Source organism: Saimiri boliviensis, chromosome 5 (genome assembly GCF_048565385.1).
Source record: "Saimiri boliviensis isolate mSaiBol1 chromosome 5, mSaiBol1.pri, whole genome shotgun sequence".
Taxonomy (NCBI): Eukaryota; Metazoa; Chordata; class Mammalia; order Primates; family Cebidae; genus Saimiri; species Saimiri boliviensis.
The window spans coordinates 53,895,997-53,918,563 of NC_133453.1; the positions used below are offsets into that span (position 1 = coordinate 53,895,997).

The window sequence follows — 22,567 nt, forward strand, 5'->3', positions numbered from 1 at the left end:
AGGACTGTGTATACACTTTTTGCCTCCTGCTTGAATAAACCTTTTAAAAACACATCCGAGAAAAATTAACCACATATGTAAGTTATGTTTCTAAGCAAAATAATCAAGTATGTGCAATTAATATTTGTTTGCTGCTCAACTATTTATAACGTTTTTTGATTTCTTTTGTGAAGAAATTTTAGCAAAGTCTGAAGGTTTAATTTGTTTATTCTTTTTGAAGCACGATGCTCACATAGTCCAAGAGATGGCAGCCAATACCCTTTGCAAAACAAATGATTTGTGTTGATACTTTATCCTGGCAAATGTGGGTTCTTTATTTTAATAACATCGACACTGAAGCAATTATTAAAGGAATGAAAATTGCTGAAATTCTAAATGTGTATATATTTTTGTAAGTGTGGTTTAAAGAGATTGCTCAGAGTATTTTACAAGGTAAACTAGATTTCTCCCTCTCTTTTTTTCTTACTGAGTTCAGAGCAGTGGTTTCTGCCAGCAGATTAACCTAGATTTACTTATAGAATAGTAGACTTAAATAATAAATTATAATATCAATAATTATTTTAGAAGCATTAAAATTAAATATGTAAAATACTGATAACATCGTTTATTAATAGAATGTTTGCCAAAACTGAGTTGTTTTGGAATATCATAGTTACCTTTTCTGTTAGACTCCTAATTAAAATCAACTCATTTTTATGACAGGAGGGATTCTTCACAATGTATGAAAAGAAAAACAAATAAAGTGAATATTTTATTTCTGCATTTGTTTTAAGGGGGTATTTAAACTCTGAATATATTACTTTGTGTAATATTAAGCTGCTTTGTTATGGAATTCTACAGGGAAAGGGAAAGCATTAAAGAAAGAAAACTGTTGCCTTGTTTTAGGGCTATCTAATTAATTACAGTAATGTACTCAGCTTTCCTAAATTCCAAAATTCAATACAGAACCCTTTATATTAGTGTGTTAGCTTTGTAACGTTGTACAACAAATTTCCACAACTTTTACTGCTTGAAGAAACAGCCATTTATTATCTCACAGTTCCATAGGTCAGAACTCTGACCATGGCTCAGCTGAAGATCCCAGAAAGCTAAAATCAAGACGTTGTCTTGGCTGTGTTCTCCTCTGGAAGTCATGTGGTTGTGGCAAGATTTAGTTTCTTGGTTGTATTACTGAGTTCCACATTTCCTTGCTGACAGTCATCTAGGACAGGCGTCCCCAAACTTTTTACACAGGGGGCCAGTTCACTGTCCCTCAGACCGTTGGAGGGCCGCCACATACTGTGCTCCTCTCACTGACCACCAATGAAAGAGTCCCTTCCTGAAGTGCGGCCGGGGGGCCGGATAAATGGCCTCAGGGGGCTGCATGCGGCCCGCGTAGTTTGGGGACACCTGATCTAGGGGCTGCTCTCCACTCATAGAGGCCACCTGTATTCTTTGCCTTGTGCCCCCCCCCAATATTCAAAGCCAGCAATAGATAATCTCCCTCACATGGAGTCCTCTTATGCTTTGAATCTCTTATCAAGAAGAACCTTTTTCCTTTTTAGGGCTCATGTGATTAGGCCAGAATCTCTGGGATCATACTCTTTCTCCTTTAAGGTCAACTGATTTGGGAGCTTAATTACATCTACAAAATGCTTTTACACTGGCACCTAGATTAGTGTTGGACTGAATGAGAGAAGGTGTGTGTATACACCAGGGACTGGAAATCTTAGTATTCTGCCTACCACACCCAGAATGTAGATTGTAAACACTATCTTACTTAGAAAATGTATAGACCTTTTCACATTGGAGTGAATTCACCATTAGAGGGGGCCTTTATTTATTTTTTGGTGCTAATGAACCACTTATTTTCTAAGTAGCTTTATTCATACAAATAGCTCACCAAAGAAAAGAATGATAATAAATAATCTGGAAAGACCCATAAAAATAACTTGCAAATAGAACTGAGAATTTGAGACTCCTAATTTTGCAGATAACTAACTTTTAAAAGCTTTTTTCTAGTACCACCTCTGACCTACAGGGAATCTATGTCAAAAACAACATCAACAGAAAAACTTCTCCAGTACTTTTATAGTCAGATTTGGGGACAACTGTAATCTTAGTATTATCTAACCTTAACTTGTTCGAGGCCCATGTTAGCTAGCAGTAGAGCCACAGCTAAAACTTTGTTTTCCAGACATTCATGTGAAATTCTTTTTATACTGTCTACTGTGCCTGGTCTCCCATCAGTGGGACAAGATAAGGCAAATCTACATCTCTCCAAAGATTGCTATAAATGGATACTAAAGGGCTGGAAAACTCTCATAACTACCTGTTACTGGTATATTTTAACTGGAGGCTTTCCGAACTAGGAATCTGTTTTAGCTATCTATTGTCACAATAATGCTATGAAATAAGCAACCACAAAATGGCAGTGACATAAAACATGCACTGATTTTTTTGCTTATGAATATATGGGTAGGCTGGTTGGGTCTACTTGATGATAGCTGGGGTCACTCATGGGTTTGTGGTCATCAGGTCCCCACTGGGAACTGGTTGGCCTAGCATGGCTTTGTATGAGTTGACTCAGCTCTGTTTCTCATGGTTGCTCACCCTCCAGCATTCTATTCCAGATTTGCTCTTATGATGATGGCAGGGTTTTAAAAGAGGGTGGAAGTGCGTGCACAAGAACTCTTGAAATTTAGCCTTGGAACTGATGTGTTATTACTTCTACCACATGCTCAGTGGCCTATGGTTCAGGGGCTGAGGAAATAGACTCTAATGTTTCATGAGAACTGCTTTAAAGTCACATTGCAAGGAGTTTGGATACAGGATACAGGGAGTAATGGAGAATTGAGGTCATTTTTTTTTTGGAATCATTCTACCACAAATGTCATACCCTATTCTGACTGATTTTTTTGGTTTCTTCAAGACTGACTTTTGCAACATGGCCACAAATACATATTTTTCATACTGTTAGGATTTAGTTATCTTGTTTTTTTTTTTTTTTTTTTTTTTTTTAGGCGGAGTTTCGCTCTTGTTACCCAGGCTGGAGTGCAATGGCGCAATCTCGGCTCACCGCAACCTCCGCCTCCTGGGTTCAGGCAATTCTCCTGCCTCAGCCTCCTGAGTAGCTGGGATTACAGGCACGCACCACCATGCCCAGCTAATTTTTGTATTTTTAGTAGAGACGGGGTTTCACCATGTTGACCAGGATGGTCTCTATCTGTCGACCTCGTGATCCACCCGCCTCAGCCTCCCAAAGTGCTGGGATTACAGGCTTGAGCCACCGCGCCCAGCCTATCTTGAATATTAGTTGTTGTAGTTCTTAAACTACGTGTTAATACTTTTGGGAAACAGAGGTATTGACTGGAGTGTTAGAGAACTCTAAAAACCTGGAATTTACTTTTTAAAAATTAGATACGTACACATAAGAAAAAATAGGAGAAGAACAGAAACATCAATGCTTTGCCTGACTGTTTCCCACTGTTACTCTTATTTACCGGAAATAAAGAACTTTTAGTAATTTAATGTCTTATTTTTCTGTATCTAAATAATCTGTTCATTGTTATGTCTTCCTTAATCAAGTCTAGATTTTATTAATTGACATTGCTATGGTGAGTTAAGATTTAGCTCATAATACTTCTCCTTTTTCCTTTGTTCTGTTCTAATACTAGTTAAATCACTTTTTGTCTTTTTAATTATTGTATATTGTTAAATAACATCATGCTTAATCAATGTTATTAGAAGGGTAATAAGGGTAATATAATTAAGCTATTTTTTAGTATGTGTTATCAATATTATATTACCAACTAGATGTTAATTTAATTCATATGATTTCGTTCGATCTTTATAAAAAATTCTAGAAAGTATTTTAAATTTAATTTTACGGATGAGAAAACAGGATCAGAGATGGTAAGTAACCTTCTTAAAGTCATGTTAGTAGTAAATGATAGACCACTAGCTAAAGCCTCAGAATCTAATTTCAGATTTATTTTGAATATACAATTCTTCATCAAAACCATATCTGCATCTACAGGAAATAAAATTTTGTAAAAGCGTATATGAAAAATTTTTACTTTATTTTGCTCACAATTTCTTCTCTTGACAGGTCAAGAAAGATGAAAGGGAATTGCTATTCTGTGGCTAATTTTAAATAAAAAAGAACTAATTGATGATGTGGAACTGATGTGCAGCTTGAGAGAAAAGTCCATAGGATGCTAAACATAGTCAAGTATATACAGAGGATTTTAGAAAAGAAAATTTCAAAAATCTTTAGGAAAAAACATAGGCATGAAACCATGATTGGAAACATAAAGGAAAATGTGGTTCAAGATGGCTGGTAACTGACATTCAATGTAGAATGTACAGTGTATTTCACTGATAATGAATAGGAAGCTGTAGTGGAAGAAACCAATGTGAATAAAATGCTGAAGGGAGACTTTAAAGGTTACTTACTGAAGATGGGAAAAAGACAAATAGAAAGGTACAAATCTGTAAATGTGATAATTAGGATGACAGAAGTTATAATGAGTTCACTTTAAGAAATATGCTATAAATAATTTTTAAGTGGTATGAAAACCCATATTGAGGTAAGAAGAAAGAGAAGAATGAAGAAAGAGCAGGTTTGTTCTCTGAAACAGTTGGTTTAATATTAACAGATTTAGGAGAAAGCTAAACTACTCAGTGCATGTAATGCTCCTTTTTTACCCTTTAAATGGAAATAGTCTTCAATTTATGAAGCAAACATAACTAAGAGGAAACTGAAGGCCAATATTGGAGACAAGAAATAAAAGAATAGTCACTTTAATGGATCTACTCCTCGGACTAGCTAAATTGTATCTTTAAAAAAAAAATACATAAATAGGCCAGGTGCACTGGCTCAGGCCTGTAATCCTAGCACTTTGGGAGGCCAAAGCAGATGGATCACCTGAGGTCAGAAGTTCAAGACCAGCCTGGCCATCATGGTGAAACCCCATCTCTACTAAAAATAAAAAAAAATTAACTGGGCATGGTGGCGGGTGCCTGGGTAATCCCAGCTTCTCAGGAGGCTGAGGCAGGAGAATCACTTAAACGTGGGAGGTGGGGGTTGCAGTGAGCTGAGGTCACACCATTGCACTCCAGATTGGGCAACAAGAGTGAAACTTTATCTCAAAAAACAAATAAATACGTATTACCTTGAATGTGTGATAAAAGAACTGTCAGAAACTTTTAAGGAATTCTGAAAAATGAGAAATAATATGGTTTGGCTGTGTCACCACCCAAATCTCATCTTAAATAGTTCCCATAACCCCCGGGAGCCCTACAAGGGACCCCATGGGAGGTAATTATCTCAAGAGTCTTCATGAGATCTGATGCTTTTATAAGGGGTTTTTCCCTGCCTTCTCTTTGCACTTCTCCTTGCTGCCACCATGTAAGGAAGGACATATTTGCTCTTTCTTCCACCATGATTCTAAGTTTCCTGAAGCCTTTCCAGCCCTGCAAGACTGTGATTCAATTAAGCCTCTTTCCTTTACAAATTAGCCAGTTTTGGCTATGTCTTTATATTAGTAGCACTGTGAGAATGAATGAATACAGTAAATTGGTACTGCAGAGGTTGGAAAAGTTTGGAGGGCTTAGAAGAAGACAGAAAATTGTGGAAAGATTTGGAAATTCCTAGAGACTTGGAGGGCTCAGAAGACAGAAAGATGTGGGAACATTTGGAAATTTCTAGAGACTTGTTGAGTGACTTTGACCAAAATGTTGATAGTGATATGGACAGTGAAGTCCAGGGTGAGGTGATCTCAGATTGATATGAGGAACTTGTTGGGAACTGGAGTAAAGGTCACTCTTGCTATGCAAAGAGACTGGTGGCATTTTGTCCATGCCCTAAAGATCTGTAGAACTATGAACTTGAGAGAGGTGATTTAAGTTATCTGGTGGAAGAAATTTCTAAATGGCAAAGCATTCAAGAGGAAGTAGAGCATAAAAGTTTGGAAAATTTGCAACCTGATGATGTGATAACAAATAAAAACCAATTTTCTGAGGAGAAATGAAAGCCCACTGCAGAAATTTGCATAAGTAATGAGAAGTCCAATGTTAATCACCAAGAAAATGGGGAAAATATCTTCAGGGCATGTCAGAAGCCTTCCCAGAATCTCCTCCATCACAGGCCTGGAGGCCTAGGAGGAAAAAATGCTTTCATGGACTGGGCCTAGGGCTCCCCTGCTCTGTGCAGCCTCAGGACAAGGTGCCCTGCATCCTAGCTGCTTCAGCTCCAGCCTGGGCTAAAAGGGGCCAAGGCACTGCTTGGATCATTGCTTCAGAGGGTGCAAGCCCCAATCCTTAGCCACTTCTATGTGTGTTGAGCCTGTGAGTATGCAGAAGACAAGAAATGAGTTTGGGAAACCTCTGCCTAGATTTCAGAGGATGTGTGGAAACACCTGGATGTTCAGGTAGAAGTCTGCTACAGGGGAAGAGCCTTCATGGAGAACTTCTGCTAGGGCAGTGAAGAAGGGAAATATGGTATCATAGCCCACACACAGAGTCCCCACTGGGGGACTGCCTAGTGGAGCTGTGAGAAGAGGGCCACTATCCTCCAGATCCCAGAATGGTAGATCCACTGACAGCTTGCACTGTAAGCCTGGAAAAGCCACAGACAATGCCAGCCATGAAGGCAGCTGGGAGGGGGCTGTATCCTGCAAAGCCACAGGGTTGCAGCTGCCCAAGGTCATGGGAGCCCACCTCTTGCATCAGCATGACCTGAATGTGAGACATAAAGTCAAAGGAGATAATTTTGGACCTTTAAGTTGTAATGACTGTCCTATTGGATTTTGTACTTACATGGCACCTGGGGCCTCTCTACTTTGGCCTATGTCTCCCATTTGGAGCAGGTGTATTTGTCCAATGCCTGTTCCTCCATTGTATCTGGGAAGTAACTAACGTGCTTTGATTTTATAGGCTTATAGGTGGAAGGGACTTGTCTTGTCTCAGATGAGACTTCGGACTTGGACTTTTGTGTTAATGCTGGAATAAGTTGAGACTTTGGGGGACTGAAAAGACATGACTTTGTTTTGAAATGTTAGAACATGAGATTTGGGAGTGTCTAGGAGCAGAATGATATGGGTTGGCTGTGTCCCCAACCCAAATTTCATCTTAATTTATAGTTCCCATAATTCTCATGTGTCATGGGAGGGACCTGGTGAGGGGTAATTAAATCATGAGAGTTTTTACCTTCATGCTATTCTTGTGATAGTAAGTTCTTACGAGATGTGATGGTTTTCTAAGGGGCTTCCCCCTTTTCTAGGTTCTCATTCTTCTCCTTGCCACCATGTGAAGAAGGATGTGTTTGCTTCCCCTTCTGCCATGATTGTAAGTTTCCTGAGGCCTCACAGCCCTGCAGAACTGTGAGTCAATTAAACCTCTTTCCTTTATAAATTATCCAGTCTTGGGTGTGTCTTTAGAGCAGCATGAGAACGAACTAATGCGAGAAGTATCAAAAGCCTATAGATAAGCAACTTTGTGTTCTGCCATACCACTCTGTGTTAGGCCATTCTTGCATTGCTATAAAGAAATACCTGAGACTGGATTATTTATAAAGGAAAGAGGTTTAACTGGCTGATGGTTTAACTGGCTGATGGTTCTGCAGGCTGTACAGGAATCATGGCACTGCCGTCTGCTTGGCTTCTGATGAGGGCCTGAGGAAGCTTAACAATCATGATGAAAGGCAAAGTTGGAGCTGAAGTATTACATGGTAAGAGTGGAAGCAAGAGAGTGAGGATAAATAATGCCACACACTTTTAAACAACCAGATCTCACATGAACTCACTCATCATCCAGGGGAAGGGGCTAAGCCGTTGAGGGAATCCACACTCATGAGGGAAACTCCTCCCATCATGCCCCACCTCCAACACTGGGGATTCCATCTCTGTGTGAGATTTGGGTGCAATAAATATCCAAACCATATCACACCCTGAAAGTGCCCAATCCCATTTGACTAGCAACTTAAGAAAATGTTTTATTTTATTTATTTATTGATAGGGTCTCACTCCATCACACAGACTGGAGGTGCAGTGGTATGATCACAGTTCACTGCAGCCTCAACTTCCTGGGCTCAGGTGTTTCTTTCCACCTCAGCGTCCTGAGTAGCTGGGACCACAGGTGCATGCCACCATGCTGACTAACTTTAGTATATATATATATATTTTTTTTGTAGAGATGGGATTTCCCCTTTTCCCTGGCTGGTCTAAAAAACTCTTGGGCTCAAGCAGTCTGCCCACCTGTGCCTCCAAAAATGCTCCTCCAAAAAAAAAAGTGTGCCAGCATGCCCAACCTGAGCAGCTTTTATTTTTAAGGTAAGCATCTGAAGATAAACAATTTGGATTTTCATCAAGGAAGAAAGTGAATGCTAGAAATTACAGTCAGATAAATGGATCATCAGCAAAATGTTGAGGGTCCTGTTAACCAAGCCATGGAGAGAGGCATAATTGTCCCAAGATCCATTCATGCCAAATTAGCCTTTCTTATGTCTACCTCCTTACCCCTTGCTGTTAGGATTAGAAAAAGAATATTCCATGCTGCGAAGTGCATGGTGTGATGTACAAAAAAATCTTTAAAAAGTTGAAATTTGCCTCTCCAGTATGGAAAAGAGAGAAGCAACCTAATAACAATAATATTTTGATTGTATATAAACATATGACAACAATGATCATCTTCAAGATTAATTTGAATGTAAGCTAATGATCACACACCTTAAGCATCAGAGTAACAACCAATCACTTAATGATATTATTATTTTTGTCTCATGTTGATATATTTACTCAACAGAGCTTTAAGTTTACTTCCTAGGAGTCAGACTGTAATAGATGCTGGAGATACAAAGATGAATAGAACCCCAAACTTTGAAGGTTCAGTTCTAGGGGTGGTATTAAAAACATGAGCAGTTACAGCAATATTATAAGTGTTACAGTAATTGAATGAAAACTATATGTTAATAAAATACTTATGATAGATATAATAACAATAAATCTACAAAGGGCAATGGGAATACAGAAGAGGCAATAGTTAATTTGAAAAGTTGGAAATTTGGGGGAAAAATTTCAGAAAGTATAGGGAAAAAGGCATGAAACCATGTGGGAACATTTTACTGAGTCTTGGAACATGAATTGTAAAAAGAAAACTATAACAGCAGGAAAAGGACCAGCCTGTGAAAAGTCACAGCTTGAGATAGATTTATGTCCTCTGGCACTGGCAGATGATTTAGTCCTAGTAGAAAATGATGTGCATCATATGAGGCAGAAAGCTTGATGGGAGTTGTAGGTAGAAAGCGGGTACCACAAGTAGGCTTGTTAAAGAGTTGGGCTTACCTGACAGTAAGCTTGTTAAAGAGTTGGGCTGCAGATATAATAATGCTAAGATAGAATTACTGTCTTAGAGGACAAGGTAGTAGATAGTAGAGAGGCCTTATATACTAGACATCTTATTTTATGAGAAATAAGGAGCCATTAAAGAGATGTAAAGATGTAATTAAAAAATGACCTAATTTAATTTCCTTTTTAGAAAAATTACTCTGACAGCAGAAAAAAGGTTGGGTTAGAGAAGAAGATGGGAGGTAGGGAGGATAAACTTGTGTAAGTGATGAGTTGAACTAAAACAGTGGAAGGTGAATATAGAAGAGGGAGGTGTAAAGTGAGTTTGGAAAATCCACTAGGCTTATTAACTAATTGAAATGGTACATAATGGAGACAGTGAAATCTCATATTCTACTAGCTTTCTTACTCAAACAACTAGTTAAATGATGATGCTACTAACCACTTAGCTGGTTATTTACTCTACTGTACATAGAAGGAAAATTTATTTTTGGCCTAATCAGTTTATTTAGAAGATGCTGATTTTGAGGTATTTGTGGAATATACAAAAGCTGCTGTTCAATACTGGAAAATACAGACCTGGAGCTGAATATAGACTTGAGAATCATCACCTTATAAGTGGTTATAGAAACCTGTAATGTTTCATTCCTTAGAGGCCTTGCAGAATTGTTAAAAAAAATCAAAGATAGATTCAAGGTGAGTGTGTCCCTTGAACATAGAACATGTCCATTGTTCCAAAGAACATTAGTGAAAATGTTCTAAAGCCTAATGTAAATGTTTCAAATATGTATGCGGCATTCAGCGTTTATGCCTCCTCTTCTTAATATGGAGCTACTGACTTTAAATAGTAAAAAATTAATTTGAAAATATCCAAATGGAAGTGACATATTATTTATTTCAAGACATATTTGTAACTATAAATTGAAAAGTGAACTCTAGGCCGGACATGATGGCTCACGCCTGTAATCCCAACACTTTGGGAGGCTGAGATGGGCAGATTACCCAACGTCTGGAGTTTGAGACCAGCCTGGCCAACATAGGGAAACTCTGTCTCTACTAAAAATACAAAAATTAGCCAGGCACAATCCCAGCTACTTGGGAGGCTGAGGCAGGAGAACCTCTTGAACCCAGGAGGTGAAGGTTGCAGTGAGCTGAGATCATGCCACTGCACTCTGGCCTGGGTGATAGAGACTGTCTCAGAAAAGAAAAGAAAAGTGAACTATAAAACAAAAATTGTGGAAAAATTGTCATATCGGTATTTGTTTAATGAATTATTATTAATTTTTTAAGAGACAAAGTCTTGCTCTGTCATCTGGGCTGTGATTATAGCTCACTGCAGCCTTGAAATCCTGGGATCAAGTGATCCTCTGCCTTAGCCTCTTAAGTAATTAGGACTACAGGCTTGTGCCTCCGTGTCTGGCTAATTTTATTTTATTTCTGTACAGATGGGATCTTACTATGTTGTCCAGGCTGGTCTCAAACTCCTGGTCTCCAGCCGTCCTCCCACTTCAGCCTCCCAAAGTGTTAAGATTTATAGGCACAAGCCACCATAACTGGCCATAACTATTTTTCAGTGGTGTTAAAGGACATGTCAATGTAGCCTGTGAAGTCTTAATATCTAAGCAGTATTTTACAGAATTCTATAAGGCATAAAAATATTTGTTCTTCCACAGTACGTTTAGGCTTTTATTCAGTGAATAACCTGATGTTGAATAGTGTAACTGGTAAATACTGCATTTATTTCCTTCTTAAAGATTCCTGTGTCTCTGCAGGCTGGATTAAATCTCTTTTTTCTAGCTTATGAATGACTAGAATATCCTTTTATCACAGCTCTTATATTATTACTTCAGAATGCTTTATTTGCATGTCTATCACCAAAAACATCCTTATATGAGTAATGTATAAAACTGAAATTCAGTTTGATGAAATAATATTTATATTTGCAATGGGTAGCATACACAAATATTTTCCATTCCATGCCATGCCATTCCATCCTTTCCATCTTGTTAGAAACATCAGTGCAACCTAAGATACTGATTTAACAAATCTCTAATTGGTGTCAAGCTGTGGTTTGAAAAAACAAAGTCCTAAGGCTTATCTCTCTGATCCTTGTATCTCTGGTGTTTAGCATAGAATCTAGTACTGTTTATTGATGACAAACCCGTGGAATATTTTGAGTACCAAAGATGTAAATTCTAAAGTCAGAAAAAAGTGCTGCTTCTACTGTGCATAGCACAGGATTTTCTAAATTCACATTTTAAGAAGTATTGTATGCCACCAGCCATGAATTGTGTTGAAAATAAAGAGCTGTAAAACCTTATTGCATTGCATTATTGTAATCCTACTAATACCAGTATGATTTATCCACGTGCATCCAGGAGTAATATACTGACAAATTCTCAATTAACACAGGCATTTCTGAGCTTCTAGTAGGCAGCTTTCGTGTATTAAAAGCTTTATCGCTTTCAACATGGAAGTAGCATAGAAGCTAAATAATTAGAGTGTGTAAGAAAAAACAAACTTTTATTTAATATTACTTAAATGTACAAAAAGCTTGTACATTAAAATGACTACCCAGATATAAATCAAGACAAAACGATTCTTTTGTAAAATAAATGTCTTTAAAAATCTGAAACTATATTGAATAAATATTTAAAAAGTTAAGTATTTGTATTTATAGTGTTTTTATGAAGTTGTATATACAGATAGATAAATGAAAAACATAAAAATTTGTTATGGAACTCATAATACATATATTTTTATATATATATATATTTTTTTTTTTCTAATAATGTCCCTTGTTCTCTTACTGTTACAAGTAAATTTCAAAATTTCAACTGATTTCTGTCAGGCCTTCTTCCAGTTATACCTCTGATAATGCTTACACTTCAATTACCAATGATCTAAGTATTGTCCATTTCAAAGGATGCTTGTTCATTTCAAAGGATCTGTGTGTGTGTGTGTGTGTGTGTGTGTGTGTGTGTGTGTGTGTGTGTATCTATGTGTGTCTATGTGTTTCCCGGATCTGTTCTGTTTGATACTGTGGTCAGTCTTGAAATTTTCTTCGTCTTTGGCTTCTTTTCTATTTTTTTTTCCTGCATTTTACTGACAGTTCCTCAATTTTCTTTCCAGGTTCTCCCTCACTTGCACCTTCAACTTTTGTATCTATTCTTATTGTAAATAGTCTTCATAGGAAATCTTACCTAGTTTCAAATATTGTTGGAATTCAGATTTCTGAATCTATGACACCAACCCAACATCTTTTCTGAAATGTGTAATTATACATCTATCAAACAGCCTCCTAAATATAATTCCCATTTAAGTGTACTGAAGTTTTATCAAACTCTATATATCTGAAAAATAATTATTTCCCTCACCTTGCCCCTCACTCTAATCTGAACAAATACATTTCTTCTCTCCCACTTTGGTTAATTATTATAGATTTTTCCTTTTTCACCTTTCTCTTGTGTAATTATTGACTGAGGTGATTTTTTGAGATATTAAATATTTCTTGAATATTTCCACATCTTTATTCCTATCCTGTCCATATCAGCTAGAGTGGTCAGCAAAACAGAAGCCACTTTAGGTACAAGGTATTTAGTACAGGAAATCAGACACAACATGGTTGGAAATCAGAGGCAGGAAACATCAGAAGAAAGTGCTCTGGTATTTAGAAAACCCAGAAATCCAGGAATCACAAAGTTGATGCCAATAATCTCAACTTCCTGCAGGGTTGAAGTTAGTTCTATGAGCTCTTTACTCATTATAGATCTTGGTCCCTCCTAAACACCCCTTGAAGGTTTGTGGGATCAGTTTCTATATATTCAGAAGTTATGTCTCTCGTCTGGGGGCTTTATCTGGCTGTACAGACATGCTGCATGCAGGGCAGAACATGAGTGTCCAAAAGTGAATGCCCCAGTAGCAACCTAAACTCCTGAGGATCAGAAGTTGGTGAATGAACGTAGCAGCTTCCTTACCCTTGGTGGAACAATTCTAAAGTATATTCTGTGTAATACTTCCAACGGTTTCCAGCAGGATTGAGCCTCAGTTGACTACAGCTGTAATCCTTATGTCCATATCCTTTTACTGGATTTCTTCCCTTCCTTGTGTCACCTTTTCACTCTTCTGCTTCTGGATGAACTCCAAAATAAGCTACTTGCTCTCAAGTCTTGTTCACAGTTTAGGACATGATTTATGCATTGTTTCTGGAGGCGGACAATGCTTCTCTTTCTTTTCAACCTTCCACATTTTATGAGAGTGCATCTTCTTGGCAGAATTTAAGCCAGAAATTTTTTTGCAGGAGTGTCTGGAAAATACAGTTTTTAGGTTCTTAATTCTTGTGATAGAGGGAAGTATTTACTTAGAAAAGCAAGGATGACTTTGCATATCTTTGATCACATATTCATGATATCATCAATATATATTTTAAACCATGCAATATGTATTATATTTAATGGTCCTTGAGAATATATATTATTTTGTTGAATATCAACACACATTATCTAGCATAGTTCATATCATCCAAATTTGAACTGTAAACATTTAGGCAATAATAACTATGTCATACAACTTAATTCAACTATCTCTTATACGTAGAAATCTACTCACCATCTCTCCAAAAGGGAGACACAAAACATTTCTTACAGGTGTTAATTTCTTTTCTAGCTTACTCACAATCTCATAGGATATTCTATAAACCGAATACTAAATTGAAACACTAGATTTTGTTTGATGTTAATCTTTAAAAAGGCCTAAAAAGCCTTGCATATTTTCTTTCTAACCCAGTTTTCCATTCTTATCACACATTGTGCTTTGCCTCTCACTGCCTTCTGCAACCATGCAGACTTTTCTGGACTTTATTGTGTTCCCCAAGCTGGCTCTAGCCCAGGCGTTGCACTTGCTTTTTCTGATGTTCCAAGTGAATGTACCCCCCACTCCCCAATTTTTTTTTTTTGAGACGGAGTCTCACTTTTCACCTAGGCTGGAGTACAGTAGTGTGATATCGGCTCACTGCAACATGTTCCTCCTGGGTTCAAGGAATTCTCGTGCCTCAACCTTCCAAGTAGCTGGGACTACAGGCATGTACCACCACACTGGACTAATTTTTGTATTTCTAGTAGAGACAGGGTTTCATCATGTTGGTCAGTCTGGTTTCGAACTCCTGGCCTCAAGTGATTTGCCTGCCTCAACCTCTCAAAGTGCTGGGATTACAGGCTTGAGTCACCATGTCTGGCCCCATCTTCTTCTTCAATTAACTTTTACTTCTTAACATGAGGATCATTTCCTCTGGAGGCTTCATGTGACCCTGTAATTAAGCCAAAGTCCCTTAGTGTGTGTGTGTGTGTACATTCACATATATGTATGTAAACATATAAATAAAACCTATCTCTCTACATATATATATTTCATAATGTTTCATTTTGTACTTCTTCATGATTGATTCATTGTTTATATTTCCTCTGACCATATGTACCTCAATAGCATGATCATTTATATTTGTTATATTTTTGCTATTATACCCCCAGAACTGAGTATATAGTGTGTAGTACATGTAAGAATCTCAATAAATTTGTTAAATGACAAAGGCAAAGGATATTTTATGAAAAGATTTATAAGGATTACTGCCATCTGCATTATAAACTGTATGATGTTACTATTACATATTACATTATCTTAGAATTGTATTTTTCCCAAGAAATGCTTGTTAGTTGTGATTCTAGAAAGGATGCTTTTACCATTTTATCGTCACTTAGTTATGGTTTTCAAATTAATACTATTCTTGGATTTAAATTATAAATCATTGATCTATTAATGTCATTTTATCAATGATTTACCAATTTTGAGTGGTTTATTTAATCCAATAGAATGAAGCAATGCATATGAGCATTAGCCAGAATTTTGATCTTGCTATTACAATCTTTGATCTTACTATTACAATAGTTAGACTTAAAAGCACAAATGGATTCTTGTTTAAAATGAATTATTTATAGCTCTCTTGCTGAAGGATGTTAGTACATACTGCTCCCAAAATTTGTTTGTGAATCGAATGTCAGATAAATTAGCTGTGGGCCATGTCCAGTTAAATTGGTTTCAGTCAGAATATTTGAGAATCATTTCCTCTAGAGGGCTTAAGTTGTGTCTTATTCGTCTTTGGATTCCCCAAATATATCAGAAGACTGGTGCTTACTAGCTGGATCATATTTCAAAGGCCAGTCCAAGTTCATGGATTGGTATAATAGTGACTCTAATTTGGCTCAAGTAATGCTCTAATCTTCTGCTGAATCAGCAATCAAGAATACAAAGATTATATACCACCAGATGGATAAACATGAATGAGTAAGCTCTGCCATATTTCCATAGTTTCTCATGGAGAGGTGCCCTTAGTTTAGTGATCAACATGGTACATAAAGTGTAAGGATGGAGACAGGAAACCATAAAGGAGGGGCTAGGTCAGCATTCAAGGGTCTACCTACTGCTTCATACAGCAATATTTTGCAGCACACCCAAGTTTTATCACTATTGTGTCAGTCACGCTATAACACATCATAACTTGAAAGGGACTATGTTCAGTGAATTCAAACTCATTTTTTTCCTTATTCTATAGCAAGAATGAATTTTCCATACTTTAATAGTAAACATATGTAACATTACTATACATATAATGAGTACATGTAACAGTGTGTGTATGTGCATGAATAGTATATGTAATAGTTTAGTGCTCATGATTTTAAGGAAGGCATTTCTTACAGACACTACTCATTAATAAACACTTATTGGGGAAATGAAATGCATTATTTATTTATTTTGATATAGAGTCTTGCTCTGTTGCCAAGTCTGGAGTGCAGTGGCATGACCCTGGCTCACTGCAACCTCCACCTCCCAGGTTCAAGTGATTCTGCTGTCTCAGCCTCCCTAGTAGCTGAGACTACAGGCTTATGCCATCATGTCTGGCTAATTTTTGTATTTTTAGTAAAGACAGTGTTTTGCCAAGTTGGCCAGGCTGGTGTCAAACTCCTAACCTCAAGTGATCCACCTGTCTTGGCCTCCCAAAGTGCTGGGATTACAGGCTTGAGCCACCATGCCTGGCCTTACTGGTTTTAAGTACATGTCATTTTCATGAACTGAAATATGTTTGGTTACATCTTAGATGATTGAAATTTGATGTGATTGTCAGTTGACGATAGCAAAGACCTGGAACCAACCCAAATGCCCATCGATGATAGACTGGACAGGGAAAATGTGGCACATATACACCATGGAATATTATGCAGCCTTCAAAAACAATGAGTTCGTGTCCTTTGTAGGGACGTGGATGAACCTGGAAACCATCATTCTCAGCAAACTTAACACAAGAGCAGAAAATCAAACACTGCATGTTCTCACTCATAGACAGGTGTTGAACAATGAGAACACATGAACACAGGGAGGGGAGCACTACACACTGGGGTCTGTTGGGGGGAAATGGGGAGGCCCAGCATGGGGTGGGGAGTTGGGGAGAGATAGCATGGGTTGAAATGCCAGATATAGGTGAAGGGGAGGAAGGCAGCAAATCACACTGCCACTTGTGCACCTGTGCAACAATCTTGCATGTTCTTCACATGTACCCCCAAAACCTAAAATGCAATAAAAAATAAATAAATAAATAAATAAAAACAACAACAACAAAAAAGAAATTTGATGTGATTGTAAAGTAATGTATGTTTATACTTTCCATAAAACTCATGGAAGATATTGTTTGTATGACTGAATAGATTTCAGCATTTTAAAATGTAATTTAAATAATTTGATAAAGGGCACTTCAGAAACATAAGGATCTACCATAACTTGTGTATGACACTGGATTGAAAATACAATATTGGTGGGAAAATTTGATAAACCTTAACACAGTTTTTCTTTGTCAATAGAATGCCATGTGAATCAAATAATTGTTTTTGATTGTTTTATTTTGAATATTCTAATTGCCTATTTTGTGGTATATGAGGAAATTGAACAAGATATTACATGGTTTATTTTCCCCTTTGTATTAAACTTTAAAGCATAATACTTAAAGTAATAGAAAATTGACATTTGTAGCTATCCTTTGTGCCCCTGCATATGTGGTCTGGTCTAGAAGTGGAGTTCAATATTCTGAACAACATTTGATAAACTCTTCATTGTTGAAAATACCCACTGAATAAGATATTGGAGAAGTCGTTACAGCCATCTGTTTTGAGCCTCTATAATATAAACAAAATATAGGAAAACGTTTTTGCAATTTTGGGGTCAAATATTTCTTAGGTAAGACACAGAAAGCACAAACCATAAAAAGATAAGATGATAAGTTAGGCTTTATAAAAGTTGAAAACATGCTCATCAAAGAAACACTGTTAAGAAAATAAGTAGGCATTTATACTCTTGAGGAAATATATATCATACATAGATTTAAAAAGGATTTTATCAGAATATTTAAATAATTTCCAAACCTCAATAATAACTTTTGTGTTTGAGCCTATGTCCTTTTAAAATTATTTTTGAGTAGTGTGAGAAACATATTTGAAGTTGTTTTTTTTCTCCTCATATAGATGTCCAGTTGTTCCAGTACCTTTTGTTGAAATGACTTTCCTTTTGTTGTCTTTGTAAAAAGTGACTATATAATTGTGTGTTTATTTCTGGACTTTCAATTCTATTCCATTGGCCTATTTGCCTATCCTTAAACCAACACTACTGTGTCTTGAATACTATAACTTTTAGAATAAGTTTTGAAATTAGGTAATGTGAATACTTCAATTTTGGTCTTATTTTTTCAAGATAATTTTGGCTATTTTGAGTTCTTTGTATTTTCATATAGATTTTACAAAGAGCTTTGTCAGTTTGCACAGAAAGAAAACTGCTGTGCTCTGCTTGGGCTCCACATCTTTGTGCAGTGATTTGGAAGGTGCTTCCAGACTGAACCACAGGTGATCGTGGAACTCACCTCATGGCTTACCCTTATGTCACAGGTTACAGTCCTCTGCTACCTGTTGTCAAACATCTCACTTTGATGCTTCATATAGTTTGTCAAGTTTTATAGTCGTTTCAAGCTGAATAGTTAATCCAGTGCCAGTTATTCAGTCATAGTTGGAAGCAGAAATTATACATAGAATTTTAACCAAGAATTCTGTATAAAATGTAGGAGACTATTACATAAGAAATATGAATGTTCTTATAGTTTTCTTCAACAGTTCAACAATATAGATTGAAACTATGATAATATAATACTATGTAAATAGAAAATGCTATTTAAAACAAATTTAAAATTATCAAGCAAATTTTTGGTTGAATAAATGAATATTGTTTTGCATGATCAGGATTTTACTTTTTGTTTATTGACCATTTAGACAGGTTAAGTCAGTTGAACAATTTAAAAGACAGACAATTAACTATTTTGGGAAACTTTAGAAATCAATGTAGCATTTTGATGAAAAGTCTGTTTTAAGTCTGCTTTAAATAAATGCTGTTTTTGTGTGTGTGTTTTTAGTACCTATTGCAACAGGCCATTATTCAATGAGTCCAACAGTTTGAGTATTTAGTGGACGGGCCAACTGGATTTCAGCATGTACTTTACCTATAAAACCATGGGAAAACATCTCCCACTTGGAACAGAAATTTAATTCCATTATTTGAAGCCATGAGAGTAGATATTTCCTATGCATCATTTAAAAGCTTCTAATTTCTAAAAAAAGAATTTAGAGTATGCAAGGATTTGCCTTTACGTAAGTATTTATTTATTTACTTATTTATTTATTTTATAGAGACAGGGTCTTGCTCTTTTGCTCAGGCTGGAGTGGAGTGGCATAATCATACCTCATTGCAGCCTCCAACTCCTGGGCACAAGGGAGCCTTCCAGCCTCCCAGGTAGCTAGAACTAAAAGTGTGTGCCCACGCCCAGCTAATTTAAACACATTTTTGTAGAGATGAAGTCTTGCTATATTGCTCAGGCTAGTTCGGAACTCCTGGCATCAAGTAGTCCTCCCACCTCAGCCTCCTGAAGTGCTGGGATTATATCTTTGAACTATTGCACCCAGTCTATGATCATATTTTTATCAATGCACAATGTATTTGAAGGTCTTAGACACACACACAAATTTACAAACACACAAAGAGTTATGATGAACTATCAAACATTAAGTTTATTAAAATGTGGCAAGTCAATTGATTTGGCTTGAAGTATGATCAAAAAGGTGTTTTTTGATAGTTCTAAAGAAACTAATAGCATCAACTCAGGGAAATAAACTTGAATGTATTAGAATAACTAAACATAAACTACAATTGCTTATTGAGTTACTAATAATCCAGGACTTCTATGGGCCACAAAAATATTATTCTGACATTCTAATGATTATTTTATTCTTTGTTTAGTTTTGGCAGCTAACTATGGACCCACCTATGTGTCAGTGTTAAGGCACTGGTCCTTTCCCTCCCTGACCTAACTGACATATGGAGTTAAATGATATTGAAAATCGTTTTTACATTGCTATCATATACAATTTTCTGCTCCTTTACAGCCAGTGGTTTCAGCAAGGGAATGTGAAATATGAGAGAGAGGAGGTAATGGGTTTAGGAGACAATTTGAAGTAAAGTAAATAGGTCCTTGTGGCCAAATTAAATAGGCCCTTATGACTTTTGAATTGCTTCAATTTAAAATTGAGAAAATGAATAAAAAAAGGAGAAGAGATAGTACATTCAGATTTTCACCTATTTGTTTGTTTATTTACTTAACAAACATTGATTGAGTTTCTACTATGTCTCATTTAGCATGTCAAAGCTCTGGGAATAAAAGATGACTAAGACAGGATTCTTTTCCCTAGGAAGGTCACAGTCTGATAGAGGAGGTAAAAACACATCCAATCAACTATAACACATTGTTATACATTAAGATTTTACTCTATCACCAGTATATTTAATGTACTGGGGAAAGACAAATGAGTGAGCAACTAATTATATTGGGGAAACTATCTGTGAAGACTCTAGAGAAGATGTAACAATTATCCTTAATATTAAAAAATGATCTTTCGAAGGAGAGAAATGTGGCAGAGATGGTTCAGGTGAAGAATGGAGGGAGCAATATAAACGGTGTGAAGTGCAAGGCATAGTTGGAAAAAGGGAAGTAGTTTGGTATAAACAAATTTATTTTATTTTATTTATTTATTTTTGAAACAGAGTTTTGCTGTGTCGCCCAGGCTGGAGTGCAGTGGCGCAATCTCGGCTCACTGCAACCTCCGCCACCCAGGTTCAAGTGATTCTCCTGCTCTGTTTCCCAAGTAGCTGGGATTACAGGCTTCTGCCACCATGCCCAGCTAATTTTTTTGTGTGTTAGTAGAGATGCGGTTTCACCATGTTGGCCAGGCTGGTGGGGAAATAGATAAGGCACAGCAGAGATTTAAAATACAATTTGAAAGTAGTTACCTATTGCTGCAAAAATAGTGACCTCTAAATTTAGTGGCTGAAAATGACAAAAAATCTTTATGTCCTCACACACTTTGTGTGAGGCAGGAATTCAGGAGCAGCTTCCTGGTTGGTCCTGGCTTCAATTTCCTCATGTGGTTGATGCTACATGTCAGCCAAGCTGCAGTCATTTAACAGCTTGCCTGGGATTAGAGGATTTTCTTTCAAGGTGGTTCAATCATACAGCAGAAAAGTTGGTACTGGAAATTGGCAAGAGGCTTAGGTTCTTTGCTCCAAGGACCTCACGACATGGCTGTTTCTCCCAAATGCATGGTGAGCAGCTTCTTTTCAAGTGAATAATGCAGGAGAAACAAGGCTTTTGTTACCTGGCCTTGGAAATCGCACTCCATGATTTCTGCAATATTCTATTGGTATCACAATTGAGTTCTAGCCATTGCGGCAGGGAAAAACACAACGGTGTGAATTCCAGGGTTGAGGTTCATTGGGAGCAGTCTTGGGGCTTGTTTCCCACAACTTTATCCTGAGCATGCCAATCTGTCTCTTCATGTGAGTCAGTTCTATAGTTCTTTCATAAAGGCAGGGATTGCTACTCACAATAGCAACTACTCTTACTTCACTGGTCTATTCATGAATGCATAATAAATGCCTCTGTAACTTATAGCAAGTGAGAAAGGTGCGGGAAATTTGGTTATTGTCTGGACTTCAGGCAGCAGGGAGAATGGGATTGGCTGCTGTCATTGTTGCAAAACTTGTTAACCCTAGAGAACAGAGGAAGTGGGAGAGAGGTTCATTTTAGTCATCATCCAAGTAACAAGAGTGTCTGTGGGGGAAAATACATGCTACTCTGATATTTTGCTGAGATATCTCATCTCTCCCTTATCTGCTTGGGCTAAGAACCTGGATTGGTGCAAAGGTCAGTTTTTTTATGGCAAAGGACAGGATGAAGGTGTCATTCTAGGCTTTTATTTTATTTTTATTATTTATTTATTTATTTATTTAAAGACTAGTCAAGTGAAGCAGTGGGAGTGGAGAAGGAACAAAGAAATCTGTAACTGCTTGTGATCAATTAGTTGTAAACACCACTGCACTTCGACCAGCCATTCTAGGCTTTTAGAATGTATATATGTTTATGCATGTGCTTGAAGTATTTTATTTTATTTTATTTTTTTATTTTTATTTTTATTTTATTTTTTTAAACGCATCCTAATTCTCACCAGTCCACTAGCCTAACTGCGTTTTTCAATTTGCTGTAACTTTGAACATTTTTGGAATACAATGTTGGGACCCGAAATGCCACAACAAAAGAGAACCCATTGTTCTCACTGAGGGCGCAGCCTGCCAGTCTCTTTTTTTTTTTTTTTTTTTTTTTTAAAAAGAATAAAGAAGAGGAAGAAAGAGAAAGAGGAAGAAGGAGAGGGGAGGGGGGTATTGCTTTATTGCCCGGGCTAGAATGCAGTCTAAATATGGGTATGCCTGTAATTGTCCTTAATAATGGAGACATGAAAGAAAATGAGGGAAGAGAATAGCAAACAAGGAGCCAACCAAGATTTCTTTTAAACTTCTAAGTTGATATGATGTGGTACTGATAAGAGTGTATATTTTGTATATTTAAAGTGCAGAGTTCTATAAATGTTAATTACATTTACTTGTTCCAGATCTGAGTTCAAGTCCTGAATATCGTTGTTAATTTTCTGTCTCATTGATCTGTCTAATATTAATGTTGAAGTCTCCCACTATTATTATGTGGGAGTCTAAGTCTCTTTATAAGTCTTGTATGTCTGCGTATTCCTGTATTGGGTGCATGTATATTTAGGATC

General features: G+C 36.9%; 1 long non-coding RNA gene across 1 annotated transcript in view; it reads left to right on the forward strand.

Annotated features, from left to right (window-relative positions):
- LOC141584572 (uncharacterized) overlaps positions 1-22,567 on the forward strand; it is a 536,063-nt gene that overhangs the window by 25,766 nt on the left and 487,730 nt on the right. Inside the window, exon 3 of the long non-coding RNA XR_012517685.1 lies at positions 8,174-8,312. This is a non-coding gene — a long non-coding RNA (uncharacterized LOC141584572). The remainder of the gene's footprint in view (positions 1-8,173; positions 8,313-22,567) is intronic.